Genomic DNA, 22,381 nt, shown 5'->3' on the forward strand with positions numbered 1-22,381 from the left:
TAGGTGACTGGCTTTAGGCTAATTGATCTGCAGTCAAGGGCATCCAAAGGTGGACATTTTTGTGCTCAGTCACACTTTCTTGGGCCTGTTTTCATTTTATTTCAGACAAAAGTCTAATCAGCTCTGTTATTTGGTTTCCCAACTTGTGGCATATTAGATGTGAATCAGAACAGGGCGGGTACCGTCTGAGCCAGGCCACTCTGTGTGTTCAGAGGCCGGCTGGTCCCCTGACAGTGAGGGTGGGAAGTGGAGGCCAGAGGGAACTCACAGGTAATACGGGGTTAGAGCACTGCAGTGGCGGGGTGGGGGCTGTCCTTTCTGCAGCCCTGTCCTCCCCTCTTGCCTCGAGATTCTGTGGCTTCTGAGGGCACCTCTGTCTTAGAATGTGTGTGATGCCAGCCAAGTCATGCAAACTGTTTATAGCAGGCTATGCACTCTGCCCCTTCACTGTCCTCCCATACAGTCCACCTCAGAGAGGTTTCCATTAAAAGGGACCAAATCATTGACTCTTGAACGGGAGCATCCGTTGGAAGGCACCTGTTTCCCCTGCCCTCCAGGAGGTGCCTCCCCAGAAGGCTGCTTGTAAGGATGCCTTCTGCTGTTTGACAAGCTCCCCAGGCCAACCTAGAACAGATGCCATGGCCTGGAAGAATTCACTCCCCGGAAGTGAGTTCACCTTCTGCACCGAAACGCAGCCTGACCCAATTTAGTTCATTCTCGATATTCAGGGTGATGTGGGTAGGAGGTTGTGAATAGCCCAGATCACCATGAAATCAGCTTTTGATGATTCGGTGGCTTCTGGTCCAGAATGGCTTCCTTCTTTGAGGAAGTGTATTAGGACCTTCCAGAGAAGCAGAACCAACAGTATATGTGTGATCTTTTTCTGGGTGTGTGGACCACTTTTAAAGTCTTTACTGAATTTGTTATAATACTGCCTCTGTTTTATGTTTTGGTTTTTTTGGCCACCAGGCATGTGGGATCTTAGCTTCCCGATGAGGGCCTGAACCCACAGCCCCTGCAATGGAAGGGGAAGTCTTAACCACTGGCCTGCCCGGGAAGACCCTGTATGTATCTTTATCTTAAGGAATTCGTTCCTGCGGGAAATGGGTTGCCTGAGGACCAGGAAGGTTGGTCTAAGTTCCAGTGTAAGTGCAGGCGGGAAACAAAGTCCCAGTTTGAAAACAGGCAGAAGGAGCGGATTCTCCCTCGTGAGACGTTTGTTCTTTCCCAGCCTCCAGTGCCTGGGGTGGGTTCCCATGGAATGGGATGGGTCCCCCTGCGCCAGGGAAGGTGGCCGGCTTCACTCGGTCCACCGAGGCGAGTCTCATCCAGAAACATCCTCAGGCACACCCGGCATCACGTTTAGCCAAGTCTTGGGGTACCCTGTGGCCCAGTCAAACAATTAACCAGCGTAGGCAGCTATTAAAAAAGGCTGAAAAATGAACCATCACAGAACACCAAAAGAATCTAAAACCGCAACCATCCCAGGAGGCTTGAACAGCTTACCAATGTGTTGCTGCTCCCTGCTGCCCCCAGACTATCTCCTCCAAAGCCCAAGGAGCCCCTGACCATCTTTCCATTCCAAAGTCCCCTCTGAGGAGCGGCCAGGACTGAGGGGCGCTTGGGCAGGAAGGGGGGTCAGGGATGCGGCGGGCGCTGAAATGGGCGGGTGAGGGCTGAGCACCATTGCCTGACCTTAAACACAGGCCACGATTGGTCCTCACAGCAGTTCCTCTGGGACTTGGTACCTGTCCTCTGATAAGGATTGTTAAGTCTATATTATCAAGTCTGTAGATTATTGTTGCTAAGGTGTTCCAAGTCCTTTACAACTCGCGTTTGTGAGCACACCTGGGGCGGTGTGGCTCTTGGAAAGAGCGTGGAATCAGTTAACAGAAGGCAGAGTCGTGCCTCTGAAGTGACTCCGGGCCAGTCCGTGACTTGGGGGACTCAGAGCGCTCCCACAGGAGATGAGCTTGCTGGTAATTGCCAAAGTAATTCATAGTGGAATCTTATCATAGTCAAGAGATGACCTATATGAGAGTGCTTATGACGGGCTCCCCGGGTGGCTCAGACAGGAAAGAATCCGCCTGCGATGCGGGAGACCTGGGGTTGATCCCTGGGTCGGGAAGATCCCCTGGAGAAGGGAATGGCTACCCACGCTAATCTTGTCAAAGTCAAATGAGATGACAGTGTGAACGTGCCTTATAGTGTTCAGCACATACCGAGAAGGGTGAAGTGAACATAAGGAAGCACTGGTTTCGTCGCTTTGGCCCTGCTCCTTAAGTTTGTGAGTACTGGTCGGGCCCTCATAGAGACGTGAACGGACCTGGAGACTGTTGTGAAGTAAATCAGAAAAACAAGTGTTGTGTATTAACGCTCATCTGTGGAATCTAGAAAAGTGGTTTCGATGATCTTATTTGCAAAACAGAAATAGAGACACCGTCGGAGAGAACAAACGTGTGGCCCCCAGGGCAGGGGTGTGCAGGCTGAGATGTGTCTGGAGGCTGGGACTGACGTGTCACACACTGCTGACGCTGTGGGTAGGACGGGTGGCGGTGAGGGCCTGCTGTGAGCTCAGGGGACCCTACTCAGTTCATTCCGGCCTCCTGAGTGGGAGGGAAATCCAAGAAGGAGGAGATACATGTGTCCATCTAGTGGATTCACTTTGCTGTACAGTAGGAGCTAACACAACATTGTAAAGCAACTATAATCCAGTAAAAATTAAAAAAAAAAATAGAGTCATCACTACCTGCCCTGCTGCTACTCAAAGACTAGGCTTTATGTGGGACCCTAACGTCTTCTTGAGATTGCTTTAAAAAAGTGACAGTTCTTTCACCAGTAGGCATATCTGTTTTCTGTTTTGCCTTGTCTTATGGATGAGTTGATCATTATTATTATAGCATGTAGTCAAGAATGATTCCATTTAGGAAAATAATAGTGAAACTTTGCTGATATTTTGTAGGATAATTTTGCCATAGCCTCTGCAAATAAAGTAGTGGTTTCTTTAACGCATGCCGGTTCAGAGTCACGGATCTGTACTTTCAAAGCCTACGGTTGATTTTTGGTGTGAAAATTGTATTCCAGTGAAGCACATAAGCATGCAGATCTAAAATATGGCCATTTTCACCTAGATTTACTGTTATTAACTAGCACAAGGGATAGGAAGCTTTCGTTACTTTTGTTGACTGTGATGAGTAGCCCCATTATTTACAGTGGTCTACCCGTTTGAAGAAAGGGAAGATGGCCCAGCAAGACAGTATCTACACCTTTTGGCTTTTAGGGGGAATGAAAGAATTAGACTTTTTCTTCACCGATCCAAACATTATCTGAGATTTGAACTCAATGCAAATACAAGAATGTTCGAATTTCAGGAAAATCACATTTCCTTCTGAATGATGGCAGATTTCCATCTGGTCAGTCACACACTCCTTCTACTACCTTCTTCCATGGGGACAGATGAAACCCTTGTTGGGGTTTATGCTTTGCCTAATTGAAACAGTTGTATTTACAGCCTGCTGATACAGCTCTAGTCAGAGGGGAGAAGCACTCTCAGCTTGGATTCACTTTGGAAAGTTTGCAGAACCTTTCTTTGCCTCTCATAGACTTGCTCTGGCACATTTCTGCTAGCATCTTCATCGGAGTGTGCTGGTAACTGTTCTTAGGTGAGATGAGATGGCTCGTCTTTTTCGTGTGCTGTGCCACCCGCTTTGGAAAGAAAGAAACAAAGTTCTCCGTTTCTCCCAGGAGAAGTTGGAGAAGGGTCCATGCATAGTTGCACCACCTTAAGCAGACTCCCAGCAGGCTAGGTTGGCACACAGCTCTCATTTCAGCCGTCCGTGTTTCAGGTGTACCCTGTGTATTTAGTACATCATTTGATAATGCTAAAAAAAAATATTAAAGCAGTGTGAGACTAAAGGAGAAAGAAGATGAATGTTAGCATTCCCCTGGGGTTCATGGGTGAAGGAATTAACACAGCGTGGCACTCTACCCTAGCTGTGTGTGTTTCCATGGCAACAGCTACGTACATGTTTCAGACTATCCACAGTGACACAGTTGCAGAAATAGTAGCTCGCAGGTTCTGATATCGCATCAGTGGACAGGCAGCACGCACTGTATTAAGTAAGTGTAAAGGAATTTAAAATACAGCCCTGATTCAGATGCATATTAGCTCCGCTAAGCGATGTTTTGGGGATTTCGGTGTCCCCTTTCCTCACGACAGCAAAATCTGGGCAAAGTTGAAAGTTGCAAGATTCCAGTCAAACAATTGTCCTTGCTTGGGTGAGTGTCATCAAATGGAACCAATGTGAGTGAGTTCCAAAGGTAAGAAAATGGCCTTGGCAAATGACATATTTAAGAAGGATGTTGCCAGTGAAGCTAGTTTTTTGGAGGAGGGGTAGTGATGGGTAAATAATGAAAGCTTTGGTTGAAAATAGCTGAGTCTTAAAGCAAATCAGTGTGCACCGGAATCTGACTGCTGTTAAGGTGTTTGAATGGATCATTGCAAAAATTGCTTTTTTATAAAAGTGATCAGGTGAGGAGCAGAGAGGTTGACTGGGAATGCCGTTAAGGAGAAAGTGGGGCTCCATTGTCTTTCCGAAAGCTTATGTAAATACCTCCCTTCTCGCCAGAATGACCCTGGTTTGTCTTTGACATTCCTGCTACTTTTTGGTGCCCTTTTACGGTTCTGTGTGTTTCTATTATGTTGCCACGTTGCAGCCTGATAAGATTTGAGTGTTGGTTAGAGAGCAACCAAGTAAAGATGATAGACTTTGTAAGAGTGTGACTTTGCAATCAAATTGTACAGTAATTTAGGAGGAGAAGTGTTCAAATGGGTATTTATTTACAGGCTAGACCTCTGCTTTTGAATAGCAGCCTAGGTATTAGGTTAATGGATTTTGATGTGCACATTATGATTGCAGGAGCTTTCAAGTACGTGGTAGTTCAATTTATACTGTTTTTCATGTCAAAATATTTTTATTTATGCCCATTATTCAGCGTAAGCCTGCATTTACCTTACAGTTTTATGATTCATGTATCAAGGAAGAGAATGTAAAATGGCATGGAAATTTAAGCTAATCTATTCATTTGAGGGGGATTTATTTTCTGACCATAGGTGGACTTTTACAAAAAGTGGTATGAGAAACACAGTGGTTGGATTTGTGGGACGGTTTTATGTGGGCACAGGGAACTACCTCCAGCGTCTACTGCACGCTCTTCTTCACAGTGAATATTTGATTCAGTGAAAAGAGAACACCCTTGGAGGCGACGGTGTTCTGGAGCTTCCTGCCCACCCGGGCACACAGGGGGCTGGGAGAGACGGTGGATTATAAATCAGGGGTGGAACCCTAGAATGTTTGACACCTAGTGGGGAGATGCGCCTTTCTTTGGGGCTTCCCTGGTGGCTCAGACGGTAAAGTGTCTGCCTGCAATGTGGGAGGCCCAGGTTCGATCCCTGGGTGGGGAAGATCCCCCAGAGAAGGAAATGGCAGCCCACTCCAGTATTCTTGCCTGGAAAATTCCATGGATGGTGGAGCCTGGTGGGCTATAGCCCATGGGGTTGCAAAGAGTTGGACACAGGCATGCTGCGATTCATGGGGTCGCAGAGAGTCGGACACGACTGAGCGACTGAACTGAACTGAACTGAGTGACTTAACTTTTCTTCTAAATAAGGTGATCCAGGGACTTCCTTAGCAGTCCGGTGACAAGACTTTGCCTTCCATCACAGGAGGTGCAGGTTTGATCCTGGCTGGGAAGCTAAGATTCAGTAAGTGAAAACGAAAGTGACTCCGTGGTGTCCGACTCTTTTCCTCCCCATGGACTGTAGTCCATGGAATTCTCCAGGCCAGAAGACTGGAGTGGATAGCCTTTCCCTTCTCTAGGGGATCTTCCCCACTCAGGGATCGAACCCAGTTCTTCCCCATTGCAGATTCTTTACCAGCTAAGCCACAAGGGAAGCCCAAGAATCCTGGAGTGGGTAGCCTAGGCCTTCTACAGGGGATCTTCCCAACCCAGGGATCGAACCAGCATCTCCTGCATTGCAGGTGGATTCTTTACCAACTGAGCTATCAGGGAAGCTGAAGATTCAATAAAGACTGTACAAATGGTACACATCAAAAAATAAATAAGGTATTCCAAACCGAAGCTACTGTTGACACCTGCCTCTCTGTGATGCTCGTCTGTAGTGCCAGCCACCCAGAGATGGGAACTGAAGTCTGTTTCTTCTAGGGGGACCTTTTTTTGATGGTGGCCCGTATTAAAGGCTTCCCTGGTGGCTCAGTGATAAAGAATCTGCCTGCCAATGCAGGAGACCTGGGTTCGACCCCTGGGTTGAGAAGATTCCCTGGAGAAGGGAACGGCTACCCACTCCAGTCTTCCGGCCTGGAGAATCCCGTGGACAGAGGAGCCTGGTGAGCTATAGTCCACGGGGTCGCAAAGCGTCGGACACGGCTCGAGAAACTGGGCACACACTAAAGGCAGCCCTTTCTCAGAGGCGGCGCCCCTCTGCCTGTTTGCACATAGAGCCCTAGCCCATCTTTGGGACTGGTGGGAAGGCAGGCTTGCAAATCCCCTCCCTCAGACCCTGGGCTGCCTGGCCAGCCTCAGGTATCCTGGTGGGCAGCTTAACCCTGTGGCAGCTTCAGGAAGGCACCTGTGCTTGGCGCGTCCCGAGGCAGAGGAATCAGATGCCACTGGGGTGAGGGTTTACTTGCTGTTCCGCTGTTACATTTGAGGAGCCCTGGAAGCCTTGGGTCCGTTACCCTGAGGCTCTGAAACCAGAAATCAAAACAGTGCCAATGAACTGCGCTGTTTTAAGTTTATTTTATTTTATTTTTTATGGGGATCATTTGAAAGTCTTTATTGAATTTGCTGCACTATTACTTCTGTTGTTTATGTTCTGGTTTTTTGGCCACAAGACATGTGTGATCTTAGCTCCCCAATCTGGAATCGAACCTGAACCCCTTCATTTGGAAGGTGAAGTCTTAACCAGTGGACTGCCAGGGAAATCCCCCAGTGAACTATTTTGGATGATAGTTAAACTTTTGTCTGTTTGAGGAGTGCAGGCCCTTCCAACAGTTGAGACATTTGTATAGTTCTTTTTTTCTTTTCATCATCCCCAAATATCTTCCAGTATAAAAAAATAAAAAACTCCAAAAAACACCAGTCTAGGCCATGTTTCGTTAACTCTTTCCTAAGAATAGAAAAACAGAAACCTAAATGCAGAGCCCTAAGCTGCGCTAGTCATTCAAATGTAAAATCCTGGCAGTGCTGGTAGGAAACTCAATTGCTTCCATTTGAAGGGCCAGGAAATTGATTTGGAAAAAAGTAAATTTGAGGGATTCCCAAATAGTGGCAGCATGAAATGAATAACAGAAAAATGAAGGTACAGAATGCTCTTAGTATTACCGATGGTAAATGGTAATAGAATTGCCAGAATAAACGCTGTGGGGCGCAGCTCCTTGGGAGTCCCCACTGCCTCGCTGTCCCTGAAGGTGCTCAGAGGTCGCGGGGTGGGAGCCAGCCCCAGGCTGGTGTCCAGCCTTAGTCCCTTCCAGCCTTCCTGGTCACTCGGTCTCTTTCTTGGGCACCCGGGGCCGTCCCAGGGTAATAAATACTTATCTTGGCCCCGGGGGGACGTCGCTAGGTGTCTGCTCTTGCTGCTGCCTCTGCCCAGATTCCTTTCCTCCCACCCTCCCAGCTTGAATTCCAGTTCCTCCAGGAAACCTTTTGGATCCCCCCCTCACCCTCACTGGGACGATTTTTCCATCCTTTCCATCATGTGTCCATAACAGTTGGTCTTCAAATTGTAGCACTTATTTCACTATTTAGGATGAGTTGTATCTTTTCTTAATTGTGATGTAAATATATCAAAGACACAGGACCTGATTTAGGTACTTCTGTAGCTTTGGCCAGACCTAGAACAGTATTTCAAACTTGTATTTCACTGAATTCTTAAATACTCGCAAAGATACACATCACTGAACAATCAAGGCTCAAAGACATTGACCTCTGTCTTCTGCTCAAAGACAGTCTGTTGGATACTGAGATTCCTAAGTCTGTGTCTGTCACAGCACCGGGCATCAGGACCAGTTCAGCCACTTTCAGATGCTTCCGAACTTTTGGCTGTTTGGCATCGTCCAAACACAGAAACCAGGTGGATGGCTGATAATTTTTTTTTACCTTCATGGAATCAAAGATTTTAGAGCCAGAAGGAACTTCTGGGAGTTAAACTCATATTGCAGAGGAGAAAATTGTGACCATGAACTGGTCAGTGACTTTTCCAAAGGCGCGTGGTTGCTTAGTGGCCCAGGTGTGGAGACCCAGCTGGTCACCCCACCCCATGGTCACCGCGCTCCCTGCCTCCCGCCTGGCCTTGAAGACCGAACCAGTCGGCTTCCTTTCTGCCCCGAGCTGGGACTGGCTGGCCTTGTAGCTGCAAACACCGTCATCCGACAACAACCCCCATAGCCTCTCTTTGCTGAAGGCTGATATCACTGGGATAGAATTAAAAACAAAAGTAGACCGAGGGTTGAACTCGGGGGGACAGAGAGCAGCGCTGGCAGTTTATTAGCATCTCTTGCTGCAGCTGCAGCAACTGCTGGATTCCGTCAAGTTCAGACCCTTAAAAAGAGTGGAAAAAAGAAAGCACATACTTTCCAGGGCTCGGGCGCTGCACGGCCGGCCAGCTGGGCGTCGCACCGTGGCAAAAAGATCTCTTCAGTTTCAGAAATTTGAGACCCCGAGCTTGCATACAGGGCTGTGGCTGCAACCGGGCCTGATCTGGCATTACTTCTGCCTGCAGTTCTATTAGATTCAGCTCCTATGGGAAGCCCATTAGTGTCTAAAGAAAGAACCAGCCCTCTGAGTTGACATAAGGAGCAGGCTGACGTGTGTGTGTGTGTGTGCGTGTGTGTGCACGCGCATGTGTGTGTGTATTTAAAGGCCTGTGTCCGAGGTCAACAGCCTTTTTAAGAGAACTCTTGGTTTTCTATGTAAACGTGTACTTCCTCTGGCCCAGAGTTAGCCTGTTAAGGGAATAAAGCACAATTCAGATTTCTGAGTTGGAAGCCTGATTAATCTCTCTGCCAGTTACATATGGAAATAAATTAGTAAATGGTCCATCTGGGACTAAACTACTGCAGAGATGATAAATTATCTCCATCATATGTCTGTGTTGCTGCAGGCCGAGTCGTGCTCACCAGGAGCTGCTGAAAGATATCTGGATGCTCCATCGTGGTCAGAGGAATAACAGTTAAAAAAAATTAGAAGTGAAAAATTTACTTTAAAAATTTAGAAGTGAAAAATTTACCTTGAAATGTCTTTTGGGAAGACGGTTTGGTTGATGCCAAGTTTGTGCCTTAGAACTTTGCTCTGTCTGCAAATATTTAAAAGGAGAGTCTGAAGGGCATAAGAAACATTTTACTTTTATATTTTCAAAGGCCAAAACAGTAACACGTATTGATTGGTACTCAAATGTCTCAGCGAGTATAATTATACGTACAATAAAAATATACCCCTGTGTAATACTGCACTTTATAATTTTCATAGCAACTTCTTGTCTATTTTCTTATTTAAATTTCAAAGAAGGTGAGGCAAGTCAGTGTCTCTAATTCTTGATGGATGAAAAACTGAGGTTTATGAAGCGGCCGATTCTGATTCCAGCTTGGTTTCCATCAGAGCCTTGCATGACATCAAAAGCATTTTCAGTTCTCCGTCATTCATCTAGCAGCACCAGGAAATAAAGCCTGCTATTAATGTCAGTCTTCTGGAAGCCAAAGTCATACCTTCTTGATCATAAAAAGTAGTTTTCCTTTTCTCCCTAATTGGAGGTGTTGAGTATTGGTTTAACTTTTAGGGGCATTTTTTTTTTTTTTAATGATGATACTTGCAGCTAACATTTATTTTTTAAAAAATAGTTGTTTATTTGGCTGCTCTGGTCTTCGCTGTGGCATGCGGGAAACTTTTGTTGTGGTGCTTGGGCTTCTCTCTGGTGGCAGCAAACAGGCTCTGGGCCTGGCGGGCTCGGCTGCAGGACACGGACTTGGTTGCCCTGCGGCGCGAGGGATCTCAGTTCCCCGACCAGATTCTGAACCCTCATCCCCTGCATCGGAAGGTGGATTCTTAACCACTGGACCAACATGGAAGTCCCTGGACATATTTTAATTTTTTTAATTGAGGTGTGACTGACATAAAATTATAGTAGTTTCAGGTGTATGACGATTCGGTATTTGTATACACTGCGAAATGTTTGCGATAAGTTGAGTTGACATCCGCCGCCTTTTACGGTTTTTTATTTCTTGTGATGAGAACTTTTAAGATCTGCTCTTGGCAGCCTTCGTCCGTGCAGTGTGGTCTTAGCTATAGTCCCCCGCTGTACACAGTAGCTCTGAAGCTTACTTGTAACTGTACCTTTTGGCACCCCTGCGCCCGTTACCCCCAGTCCCTGGTTTATCTGTTCCTTTCGGCTAAAGCACGTCCCTCTCCACTGGAGTTATTTTATAAACTAAAAGCATCCGTGTCCTCGGGGGCGTTTTAGGTGTGGTAACATATTGCCCCTTTGCAGAATGGCTTGAGGGGACTGTGGTATCCAGATTCTTACCCTACTTTAAAATTTTCTTTTGGGTCTTCCTCCAGGGCAAACCTTCCGTAGTTCATCCCTGAAGCAGCTGAGATGCTCCAATCTAGAAAAAGCAGTCCTATAAGTACGGAAAAACCAGACTGGACTGAGAACTGATTCAGTCGCCTGGTTTATCCGACTTCAGCTTCTGTGCGCACAGCAGGTGCCCCCGGCTGGTCTCCATGAGAGGGGAAGATGCGGCCAGCCCCTTGCCATGACTTGTCTGCTTGGCCGTGACCTTGTCTCACCCAGGTCACCTGCAAGTGGCTCACTTTTCGGTCAGACCTGGCTCCTCCGTGCATCTGAAGAGCTCTCTTGCCTTCTCACCTCTGGGCTTTCGCTTCAGCTTTTGCCTGTTCCCTCCTGTAAAAATCCTGTGTGGATCTCAAGACCCTTGTAATTATCTTGATGCTTTTCCTTACCTGCTTCCCCACCCCAGAGGTCCCCTTTGTAGCCGTCTGATTCCGTGTGAGAGGAAATGACGCAGCTGAACTCTAGTTGAGTCGCCTGTGTGTCTGTCTTCTGCCCCAGGTGTCGCTGTTGTTTAGTCCCTCAGTCGTGTCCAACTCTTTGAGACCCCGTGGACTGTAGCCCACCAGGCTCCTCTGTCCATGGGATTCTCCAGGCAAGAGTACTGGAGTGGGTCGCTGTTTCCTTAGACAAGAATCCTGGAGCAGGTCACTGTTTCCTTCTCCAGGGGATCTTCCGACATGGACTGCGGAGCCTGCGGGGTCACAGTCCATGGGGTTGCGAGAGAGTTGGACACGACTTAGTGACTAAACAGAGAAGACAGTACATTTCTCCAAGGGAGGGATTTCATCATCGTCTCTCTGACCCCTCCTCCCTCCCTAACCCCTAGCCTAGTACTTTGTCCTTAATTGAAGCTTAAGGTACTTTAGAGCAGGGTGCTTTAAGAAAAGTAAATACTCACTTAGCTGCCCCAGGCCTTCATTGTGGTCTGCGGGATCTTCAGTTACAGCAGGGGGATCTGGCTCCCTGACCAGCAATTGCACTCTGGCGCCCTAGACTGGGAGCACGGATCTTAGTGGCTGGACCACCAGGGAAGTCCCTCTGGAGTAGGATAATTTTCTTTTGCAGCAACAGACTCAGTGTCTTTGGGTGGGTCGATGAATTAATGATTTGAGATGTATCAGTGTTCCCCTTGGAGGGCTTGTTAAAGCAGATCCCTGAGACCCACCTCTTGATAGGCAGATGCGGTGCCTTATGGGCAGGACCAAGAATTTGCAATTCCAACAGGCTGTCAGAATGATACCGATGGTCCCCTTTCAGGGGCCACTGTTTGAGATCCACTGACTGAATGAATTTATTTCCTAACATTCTCACTCTAGGGCTTGTAGGCTCATACCATTCTTTTCCTTTTTTTTTAATGTCTTTTTGGAATCTTATCTTTTGGCTGCACCAGGCGGCGTGTGGGATCTTAGTTCCTTGACCAGGGATGGAACCTGTGCCCCCTGCACTGGTGGCATAGAGTGTTAACCACTGGACCACCAGGGAAACTCCCTCATTCTTTTCATGAGAGAGTCATTGCTGTCCCTTCCTTGAGGTGTAGGCCAAAAAAATATCTTCCACCAGAAATTATTATGCTACTGGACTTCCCTGATGGCTCAACGGTAAAGAATCTGCCTGCAATGCAAGAGACGCAGGAGACCCAGGTTCAGTCCCTGGGTTGGGAAGATCCCTGGAGGAGGGCATGGCAACCCACTCCAGTATTCTTGCCTGGAGAATCCCCATGGACAGGAGAGCCTGGAGGGCTGCAGTCGCAAGAGAGTCGGATACAACTGAAGCGACTCAGCACACATGCATTTCATGTACCAGCTTTTCTATTCTGTGAGATTACTGGTGGACTGTAGCCTCCAGACTTGCAGCCCACATGTGAGCTTTGCTTTTCTGTTCTGTGAGATTATTGGTGGACTGTAGCCTCCACACTTGCAGCCCACATGTGAGCTTTAGCTTGATGGGATCTTTTTCTCCAGAAACAGAGCCAGAGTAATTTTATTTGACAACAACAGACTAAAGAGCCATTGACTTTGCAGCCTGTCCACCTGGTCTACCCGGAGGATCAAGGTTGGGTTCGTGTGGTGGAACACTGGCCCTGAATGCTTGCTGGGACTCTGATGTATTTCCTTTATATAGATTAGTGTTTCAGTGGCAGCTGTAGTAAAATAAAATGATCTCACAAATGTCTCAATGGCAGCTATAGTAAAATAAGATGATCTCACAGTGTCTGTGGCATGTATTTTTAAATCTCTGGGTTCTTTTATGCCCTATGAGGCAGTTTCAAGAATACTTCATCGTGAAAGACTTGATGCTTCAATAACTTTCCAAGAGATAAAGAGTTGCAGTTGCAATTGACTTCTTTGTTGAAGTGTGTCGTGCTTTAGAGAGGTAGGCTGGAGATGACATCCCCTGTGGTTGAGAGGGTTCGCTCTCCTCTGCTCTAATCCTGTCTTCCTTCTGCTCCTCTCCACCAGCCACTAGACGCACCACCTCCTGGAAGACCAGCGTTCTTGTGATCATGGAGGCCTCTCTGTCCTTTCTGTGACTGGAGCAATGCTGACTGTGGTTTCCTGGACCCACTCTGACTCAGGTAACCATGCTGTACCTTCCCCAGCTGGTTTACACCTCACGGAGACTGCACTGAATGGATGAAATACCAAGGCCATATTTAAATGCAAACGCCAGATTGATTGCTTTTCCAGCAATTGATATTCTCTCCCTCTTCTTCCCCGTCGTCTTAATGATCAATTTATGCAGCTGATCAAACTGACAGTGTGGTCAATCAGTTTAGGCATTAAGATAATAAGAATGTTGGATTACGTCTTTATTTAAAACTTCAGTATGTGTCTTAGATGCACAAAGCCTTAGGAGCGTTGCTGGGGATTTTCGTATAGAAACTAGCCTCTCCTGTACGTGGTTTTTCTAAATCATTTTCTTTCCCATAATATTGGATAGGCCAAAAAGTTCATTTGAGTTTTTCCAGCAGATCTTAAGGGACAAACTTTTTGGCCAACCCAATGCTGTGTTTCACTTGAATTATAGTAATCTTCCTCACATTGGACCTTTGAACTGGGTTTCATAAATATTGTTAAGTATCTGTTTTGTGTGCTCGGGACAGATGGGGATAAAAAGCTATAAGAAGTATAAAAATATAAGGTATATCCTCAGGCAGCTCACACTTGAGCCAAAGAGCCTAGACTCGCTGGTAAGACAATGGCGGAGGGTGCTCAGCTGCTGGCTGGGGCTGTGTGCTGGGTGGTTCTCTGGTTCAGGGAATGAGAACACTCTGAGGACTGGAAATGAGATACTTAGAGGAGAATTCATGGAGAATGGAGGGCCTCTGGCAGGCCATGTCACTGGGGTCATTCCGCCGGAGGGAAGAGGCTCTGCCGGTGATGGTGGGAGTGAGCCTGGCCAGGGACGGCCTGGCGCCTGGACCAGATGGGTCTTGGAGGACCCTGAGCCTCTGGCCCAGCTGGAGCCAGGCTCCCACGCTGGGCCTGGCCCCCTTAACGTTCCCCTGGGGAAATCCCACCTGCCCTGTTAGAGTTGCCTTGGCTGACAGCTGCCTCCAGGGGACCCTGGTCAGCCTTCTGCCTCTTTGGGATTGTCCATACTTGTCTACTGCCTGTCTGCCCGTCCACACCTGCCCCCTGCCCTCCACGCTTTGTCTGGCAGGCGTGGCTTGACGGGGCCCCGGATGAACCAAGTGTCCTGTGAGGTCAGGACCTGGTGATTCACATGGAGCTGATTCGGAGCTGAGAAGCGGAATGGAAGGGAAGGGTGGGAAGCAGAAGCCAGGAGCGTGAGTCTGTAAGTTGACGCCAAGAGTGTACCAAGAGTTCTGAAACCCAGCATACGGGACTGAAGCTGCAGCCACAGTCAGGGGTGGGAGCCCAGCGGGCTGGTTCATTTTGCCATGGCCCAGCGGACCCTGCCCGTACTCAGCTCTTTTGGATCCAGCAGTGGCCGCTTTCCGGGGCTTGAGGTGCTGCTGAGGCTGCTGCTCGTCCCGGCAGCTCTGCCTGGCCACACTCACCCTGCCGCACCGTGCTCTGTGAGATTGAGCCCCTGGCAGACCCAGGAGCTCCGGCCTTCCTGGACTCAGAGCTCTGCGTCCCCAGCCTCCAGGAAGTGGAAGAACTGGAACAGCAGAATTCTGTTCTCCTCCCATGAAAGCAGTTGCTTAGCCTGTTGTTGCCCTGCCCCTTCTAAGCCTGGGTGGGTCAACCAGGGCCCGCCAGGCAGGTGTGGCTCACTCCTTGTTGTTGGGGGTGGACAAGCCGACATGGTTTTCACACTTTGAGATGATTGGAAAAAATTTAAAAAGAATAGCATTTTTTTTCTTCATAGAAATGATATAGAATTCAGATTTCAGTGTCCCTCAGTTAAGTTTTGGGGACTTCACATGTGGCGCTAGTGGTAAAGAATCTGCCTGCCAAGGCAGCAGACGTGGGTTTGATCCCTGAGTCAGGAAGATCCTCTGGAGAAGGGAATGGCAGCCCACTCCAGTATTCTTGCCTGGAGAGTCCCATGGACAGAGGAGCCCCATGGACAGAGAGTCCCATGGACAGAGGCTACAGTCCACGAGATCACAGAGTCACGACTGAACGATTGAGCACACATGCAAATTCGGTTTTACTGGAACACAGTGAGTTCAGTTCAGTCGCTCAGTCGTGTCTGACTCTTTGGACCCCATGGACTGCAGCACGCCAGGCCACCCTGTCCATCACCAACTCCCGGAGCTTGCTCAAACTCATGTCCATGGAGTCAGTGATGCCATCCAACCATCTCATCCTCTGTCGTCCCCTTCTCCTGCCTTCAATCTTTCCCAGCATCAGAGTCTTTTCCAATGAGTCAGTTCTTCACAACAGGTAGCCAAATTATTGGAGTTTCAGCTTCAACATCAGTCCTTCCAGTGAACACCCAGGACTGATTTCCTTTAGGATGGACTGGTTGGATCTCCTTGCAGTCCAAGGGACTCTCAAGAGTCTTCTCCAACACCACAGTTCAAAAGCATCAATTCTTGGGCGTTCGGCTTTCTTTATAGTCCAACTCTCACATCCATACCTGACTACTGGAAAAACCATAGCCTTGACTAGATGGACCTTTGTTGGCAAAGTAATGTCTCTGCATTTTAATATGCTGTCTAGGTTGTTCATAGCTTTTCTTCCAAGGAGCTGGTGTCTTTGAATTTCATGGCTGCAACCACCATCTGCAGTGATCTTGGAGCCCCCACCAAATTAAGTCTCTCACTGTTTCCATTATTTCCCCATCTATTTGCCATGAAGTGATGGGACTGGATGCTATGATCTTAGTTTTCTGAATGTTGAGCTTTAAGCCAACTTTTTCACTCTCCTCTTTCACCTTCATCAAGAGGCCCCTTAGTTCTTCTTCACCTTTTGCCATAAGGGTGGTGTCATCTACGTATCTGAGGTTATTGATATTTCAAAGAAGAGCTTCTCCATCTTTGGCTGAAAATAATATAATCAGTCTGATTTTGGAACATAGTCATGCTTATTCATTTCCAGATTATCTTTTCCATTACAAGGGCAGAGTTGAATAGATGGGTCAGAAACCATAATTTACTTTCTGACCCGTTACAGAAAAAAAATTGCTGTTCTCTGGACTAGGCAGTTGCATAATCATTGTTTGCAAAATTTGAGGTGTAGACCTTTTTCCTTCATAAAGAAAATACGGGGACTTCTCTGGTAGTCCAGTGGTTAAGACTTCACCCTTCGATGCAGGGTTTGATCCCTGGTTGGGGAACTACATCCCGCATGCCTCGCAGGCAAAACCCAAAACATAAAATACAAGTAGTATTGTAACAGATGAAATAAAGGCCTTAAAAATGGTCCTCAACAAAAGAAATCTAGAAAACAGAGAAGAAAATAGGGTGGAAGGTTGAGTAGGATTTGAGTAAGCTAGAGAGGAAGAGCGGAGAAGGCAATGGCACCCCACTCCAGTACTCTTGCCTGGAAAATCCCATGGATGGAGGAGCCTGGTAGGCTGCAGTCCGTGGGGTTGCTAAGAGTTGGACACGACTGAGCGACTTCACTCTCACTTTTCACTTTCATGCATTGGAGAAGGAAATGGCAACCCACTCCTGTGTTCTTGCCTGGAAAATCCCAGGGACGGGGGAGCCTGTTGTTGGGCTTCCGTTTATGGGGTCACACAGAGTCGGACACGACTGAAGTGACTTAGCAGCAGCAGCAGAGAGGAGGAGAGGGGTCTTCTAGACTGAGATAGAGAGTTGGTCATCCTCTGTTGGATCTTTCTGTTCATCTGTTTATCTGTCAGTTAAAGTTCGATTTGACACTAAGGCTGTTTCAGTTCAACAACCTAATTATTAGGGTTATCTTTGAAATGAGGCGTCCAGACTTCTTGCGTTAATACAGATGTTGGAACAAATAAACACCAAATTAAAATATACCCTGCATTTTGGAACTTTTTTCACTTGGCACTGAGTATGAACTATTTTATTTTAAACCAGATAAACATTTCGTTTTAAATTGAGTAAACATTGAAGATTTGCCATGAGTAAGCTATGGCATTTAATCTTGGCAACATTTGCCCAGTCTGGTGGGGTTTTATGATACTGTTGAGTGAAAACTGGTGAAAGCTGGAGATGTGGGTTCCAGTCCTGTTCACTTGCTGAGCCAGGGCAGGCTGTGTCATATACTAGGGTAAAGAGAACACCCCCAATTTCGGAGCTTCATGCAGTAAGAGTTTCTCACTCAGCCAGAGTTGGATTGCACCAATGTGGCTTTGCTGCCTCCAGCTTCTGAGGTTTCCTGTCTCCCCCATCTCGTGACACCTGTGTCTCAAAATGTTGCTTCCTGGTTGCTGCAATATGTGAAAAAAGAGTTGAGAACACACACCCATTCTTAGGTGGCTTAGACCAGGAGTGACTCAGACCAGTTCCACATCAATAGTCCATTGGCCAGAACGAGTCACGTGATTGTCGTTGCTAGGAGACTGGGAAGGAGGGCGGAGCAAGAAGGATGCTCGGGTCCCGCCTGCCCCTGCAACACTGGGTCCCTGGGAGAGCTCAAACTTTCTCTGTCTTTTGTCTACTCTTCATTAAAGGCTGATTAACTCAGACCTATGCTTTTTCACACGGTTTATGAAAGGCTCAAATAAAACAGTGTGAAAGAGCTGTAAAGGCGTCGCAAGTTGTGAAATATGCAGGATGTGATTTCTCCCTTACTTCTTTACTGGGCTTTGAGTGGTGATGGACTGGAGCTGAAATGCTCACACACTCCCCAGTATGCTTGAGAGTGTTGTAGCGTTTGCCAGTTGACCCAGCGTATTATGATACAGCCGTCCCTTTCACACCGGAAATGTGCTGGTATGGACAGTACATGATATGATCACCCCAGCGTGACCCCACTGGTCATCCTTGGAGATTAATGGCAGCTACTGTTCACTGCGCGTCTTCTAAGAGTCACGCTGTTCTGTGCTCTTGCCTTCCTGGTTTCATTGAATAGCCCAAACAAACTTGTGAAGTAGGTGCCAGCAGTCTCCTTTTGAGATGACGTAACAGGCACAGGAAGGTTTGAATTCCGCGTCATCACAGCTCGCGAGCCGTGCCGCTTTGCTCCGCGCCCCGATCTGTCTTGCTGTTAAGCACACTCCACACGACTGCCTCGCTCATCCTTCACGAGGATTGTGTCCTCGACCACGCGGGGCCCCACCTCCCTGACACTGGCTTTGGAGTCTGTTCCCAGACCACACACTGGGAGAAGGTTACTGCCCTGAGTGGGGAGCCCAGTCCTTTAGGACCCCGATGAGAAGGCAAGCCGTGAAGTCACGAAGGACTTCTCTAGAAGCAGCAGATAGCGAGGCCGGGGCCGGTGAATTCCGCTCCTGTCATTCAGTCCCTCTTCACTCCCTTCCCCAATGTTGACAACGGCAGCTTGTTTTCAAAATGGGCACTGCCTTGATGGAGAGGGAGAAAAGATTTTATTTTGAAGTCTTGGGTGGAGTAGAAGTTGAGCCAGTGAAAACTTGCCATGTGTGGTGCAGTTGATCCGAACAGGCATCTTCCCAACGCAAACACCGAGTACAAACCCAGCTCCTTTTTCAGCAAGTTTATTTACAAATTTATTTATTAGAAAAAAGAAAACGTCGAACCACAACTGAAGACCAGTGTGCTTGCAGAATAATGTCAGATAAAAACCCATCTAATCAGGAGACGGTTTTCATTTCCCTGGCTCCTGGCATTCCGAATCACTGATTGTTGAAAACCGACCCCGCGGAATCAAAGGGAACAGACGCTGAAAAGTGGACCAACTGTGTCCGAATCATCTATTGCGTTGCTGGCTTCCAGGAAGCGCACCCCCCCCCCCCAGATAATTATACATGTGGTTTCTAATTGTCCAAAGAAAACTAAAGGAATTCCATTATGAAAGAGGAATTAGGTGGAAATTTCTAATCCCGTCTCATAAACAGTATAGGAATAACTTTAAAATATTCTGCTTTAAGCATGCATTTAATTTGTGCTCTGGGAACCAAATAATGTTGCTAAGATAAAACATTCTAATAATGATTTATGTAAATTTATTTGTACAAAGTAATGGTGTAGTTGCCTATAGCAAATTGCTTGGAATAGGAAATGACATTTATGAGATCTTTTTTTTTCCCCCTCCAAATGAATACAATGGAGAAAATAAGAGACTCCAGAAAGGAAAAAAGAAATCCATGTTCAGCATGGCGTCTGAGGGCAGAAGAGGCAGAGACAGCTGGACACGTTAGAGGGTGTGCAGACCGTCGAGAAACTCAGTTCAGCGTGTTTTCCTGTGATGGTCTCACTATCTGAGGCATTTGTGGGCCACGCAAAGAGTGTGTTACATTCTTAGAAGGCTACTACTACTACTACTACTACTAAATCACTTCAGTCGTGTCCGACTCTGTGTGACCCCCGAGATGGCAGCCCACCAGGCTCCCCCGTCCCTGGGATTCTCCAGGCAAGAAGAAGGCTAGAACCCTTTATTTTATCATCGTAAACTGCTCAGACACCAAAGCTCTTTCCGAATAGCCAACGACAGATCACTTGTTGTCAAAGTGATCCGAGAGACAGGGTACTTACAACATGGGGGGCCAAGAGGCCAACTGTAATTAAAAGCTGGGCAATTAATCTCAGCTCCCAGTTACCTTAATGTCAGGGGAAGTTATGCTTGAGTCGTAAACGGGGCCTGAATGTTAATAAACCAAACAGAAGACTCTCCCAAGGACTGATTCATCCACCTACCGGGGAGTTTTCCTATGGCTGCCCACTTAGCACTCTTAGCACACTATGGCTCTGAGGTGTTTCCTGGAAACATTTCGTTAAATCCCCATATAGGTAACTGAGAGAGTTTCTGGATCTGTGCTTTGGCCTTATAAATAAATGCCCAGTAGCATTTGCTAGAACCTTTGGAAAAGGTATGATATTAACACCTTCGTTGCGGAAGGCATTGTTTTCTCAAAATATTTTTACTGTGTCACTTGGTTGCCACACTCATTTGTGTGAGGAAGGTGAGAGTTTGTGTTCTGTTCATAGACCGAGGGGCCGCAGGAGCCTACCAGGGAGGCCACGCAGCCAGACTCTGGTGGCAGGGTGGGGAGGGAATCGCTTCCCGCTACCGTTTGTCTCATTGTCATCACGAACCAAAGCTGATGAAAGAGATTTGTGAACTTCGGAGGGCGTACTTCATTTACAGCAAGATCAGGTTTTGGTCCCTTGTTTACAGGCTTCAGCCTGTTGGAATGGCACTGACCATCCTCAGAGAAATGGCCTTGTCTGATCGGACAGAATGGTGGCTGTGGGACCAAGGCCCGAGGGCTGACATTAGGGCTCCTGAGAGCGGGTGGGAAGCCTGAACAGGACTTCCGAAGGCAGTGAGAATGCTGCGGGCTTCTGGGGAAGAGGGGATGGCTGGGCCTTTCAGCAGTGCCATTAAGGTGAATGTCCTGTGAAAGCGTGGCTTCTGGTCAGGGTACTTTTGTTGAAGGGACCCCAGGGCCCCAGGGCGATGTTAGGGACAAGAATATCGGCCAGAGTTTCAGACTCTGTCCTGCCTCTTTCTAGCTGAATGATTTCGGGTATAGATTTCTGAGCTGTGGATTCCTAGAAAATAATGGGAGGTATCTGAGCCTGCATTTGCCCATCTGTAAAATGGGGATAGTGGTATTTACCTTATAGAGTTGGAGTGGGAATTAAATAAAATAATTCTTATAAAATATTTGGCACGGGGGAGGACAGTTGGGTGAAATAAGGGAAGGGAATTAAGAGAGGAAGACTTCTAGCTATAAAATCATGGGAATGTCATATGCAGCACAAGGGATAGAGTTAGTAATCCTGTAGTAATTTGAGTGGTGACAAAGGGTTACTGGACTTGTCTTGGTGACCCTTTCATAATGTATTCGATTGTTGGAACACTGTGTTGTATCCCTGAAACTAACATAATGTTGTGTGTCAACTACCCTGCAATTAAAAATAAATAAATAAATGAAAGTTAAATATTTGGCACAGTGCTTGGCAGACAGTAAACACTCATTTTATGATAGCTCTTAAATGATGATAATTGTTCTGACTCAAGAATTATGGTTTTGACTGATAACTGGTAATGAGATTAAAATCCATTCCTTAATGGGAATGAATCGAAAAGATTTCTAAATCATTTGTTTCTCTGCTGAAAGACAGCAGGGTCAGTATGAGAGCTCATCCATTCAGTCAACAAGCAGTTCTGTTTTAAGCAATAATTTATCTTTTTTTTTTTTTTATTTTATTTTTATTTCTAAAAAAGAATTTTATTAAAAAAGCACAAATGCAAAGATATGAACAGAGGAAAATTTATGCAATAATTTATCTACATAGGTTGCTCCGAGTCTTCGCTGCTGTGTAGGGGCCCCTCTCTAGTTGCAGAGCAGGCTCTCCTCACTGTTGTGGAGAGCACAGGCTCCAGGTGCCAGGGGCTTCAGTAGTTGTATACGGGCTTCATTGCTACACGGCATGTGGAATCTTCCCTGACCCGGGATTGAACCCTTGTCCCCTGCTTTGGCAGACAGATTCTTATCCCCTGTACCACCAGGGAGGGCCCACCAAACAGTTCTTGAGGCTGAAGGCCCCTGGCAGTCTGTTTGCCAAGAAAGGAGAGGCTGAATACAGAACTCTAGTCTCAAGGGATGAGCAGGGTTTTTACGCAAAGGCCCTGAGCGGGCCACTTTAACATGTATGGTTCTTGTTTTGCAAGAATCAGAGATTAAGCTGGTCTGCATCTTTAGTTGTTGCGAAAGCCCTGCTTTGGGTCCAGACTCTGCCAGTTGGTTGCCTCAGAACTGCGATCTTGGCTGGAGGAAGAGCAGGTTTATGTCAAGAAGAATAGATGGAACCCTTTGGTCGTTGCTCCTTCTGCTGTCTGCCTGTGAAAGGAGGCGTTCGCGTTCTTCACACTTGTGTTCTTGGCCACTGTAGGTCAGGCCCCTAGGCTGAAAGTGTGAATGCATCCTTTTGTTAGAATTCATTTCCGTTAGAAGCATACATCCCACTTTCTTATCAAGGGTTGAAAGGAATCCAGTGTAAAATGTGTTGATTTTTCTTTTTTTGAGATGGCCATATAGTTAAATCACCTTAGAAAAGGTGTTTCACAGACACTCTCGGGAGATAAGGAAATGTGAATGGTTCTCAAGTGCGATGAGGAAGTTGGTGATAATTCTCGGATTTGGGATCCAGTCTGTTTATTTCAGTGGTCCCCGAACACCAGG

General features: G+C 47.1%; 1 protein-coding gene across 7 annotated transcripts in view; it reads left to right on the forward strand.

Annotated features, from left to right (window-relative positions):
- FOXN3 (forkhead box N3) overlaps window positions 1-22,381 on the forward strand; it is a 439,954-nt gene that overhangs the window by 109,041 nt on the left and 308,532 nt on the right. For 6 of the 7 annotated variants that reach the window (XM_055437276.2, XM_055437272.2, XM_055437281.2 and 3 more), the window contains exon 2: window positions 13,108-13,223. The exons of the other annotated variant lie outside the window; for it this stretch is intronic. The gene's annotated coding sequence lies outside the window, so the exon portion shown is untranslated. The remainder of the gene's footprint in view (window positions 1-13,107; window positions 13,224-22,381) is intronic. 7 annotated transcript variants of the gene reach the window in all.

This window comes from Moschus berezovskii, chromosome 9 (genome assembly GCF_049115385.1).
Source record: "Moschus berezovskii isolate FMDL1 chromosome 9, NW_MosBer_1.0, whole genome shotgun sequence".
Classification (NCBI taxonomy): Eukaryota; Metazoa; Chordata; class Mammalia; order Artiodactyla; family Moschidae; genus Moschus; species Moschus berezovskii.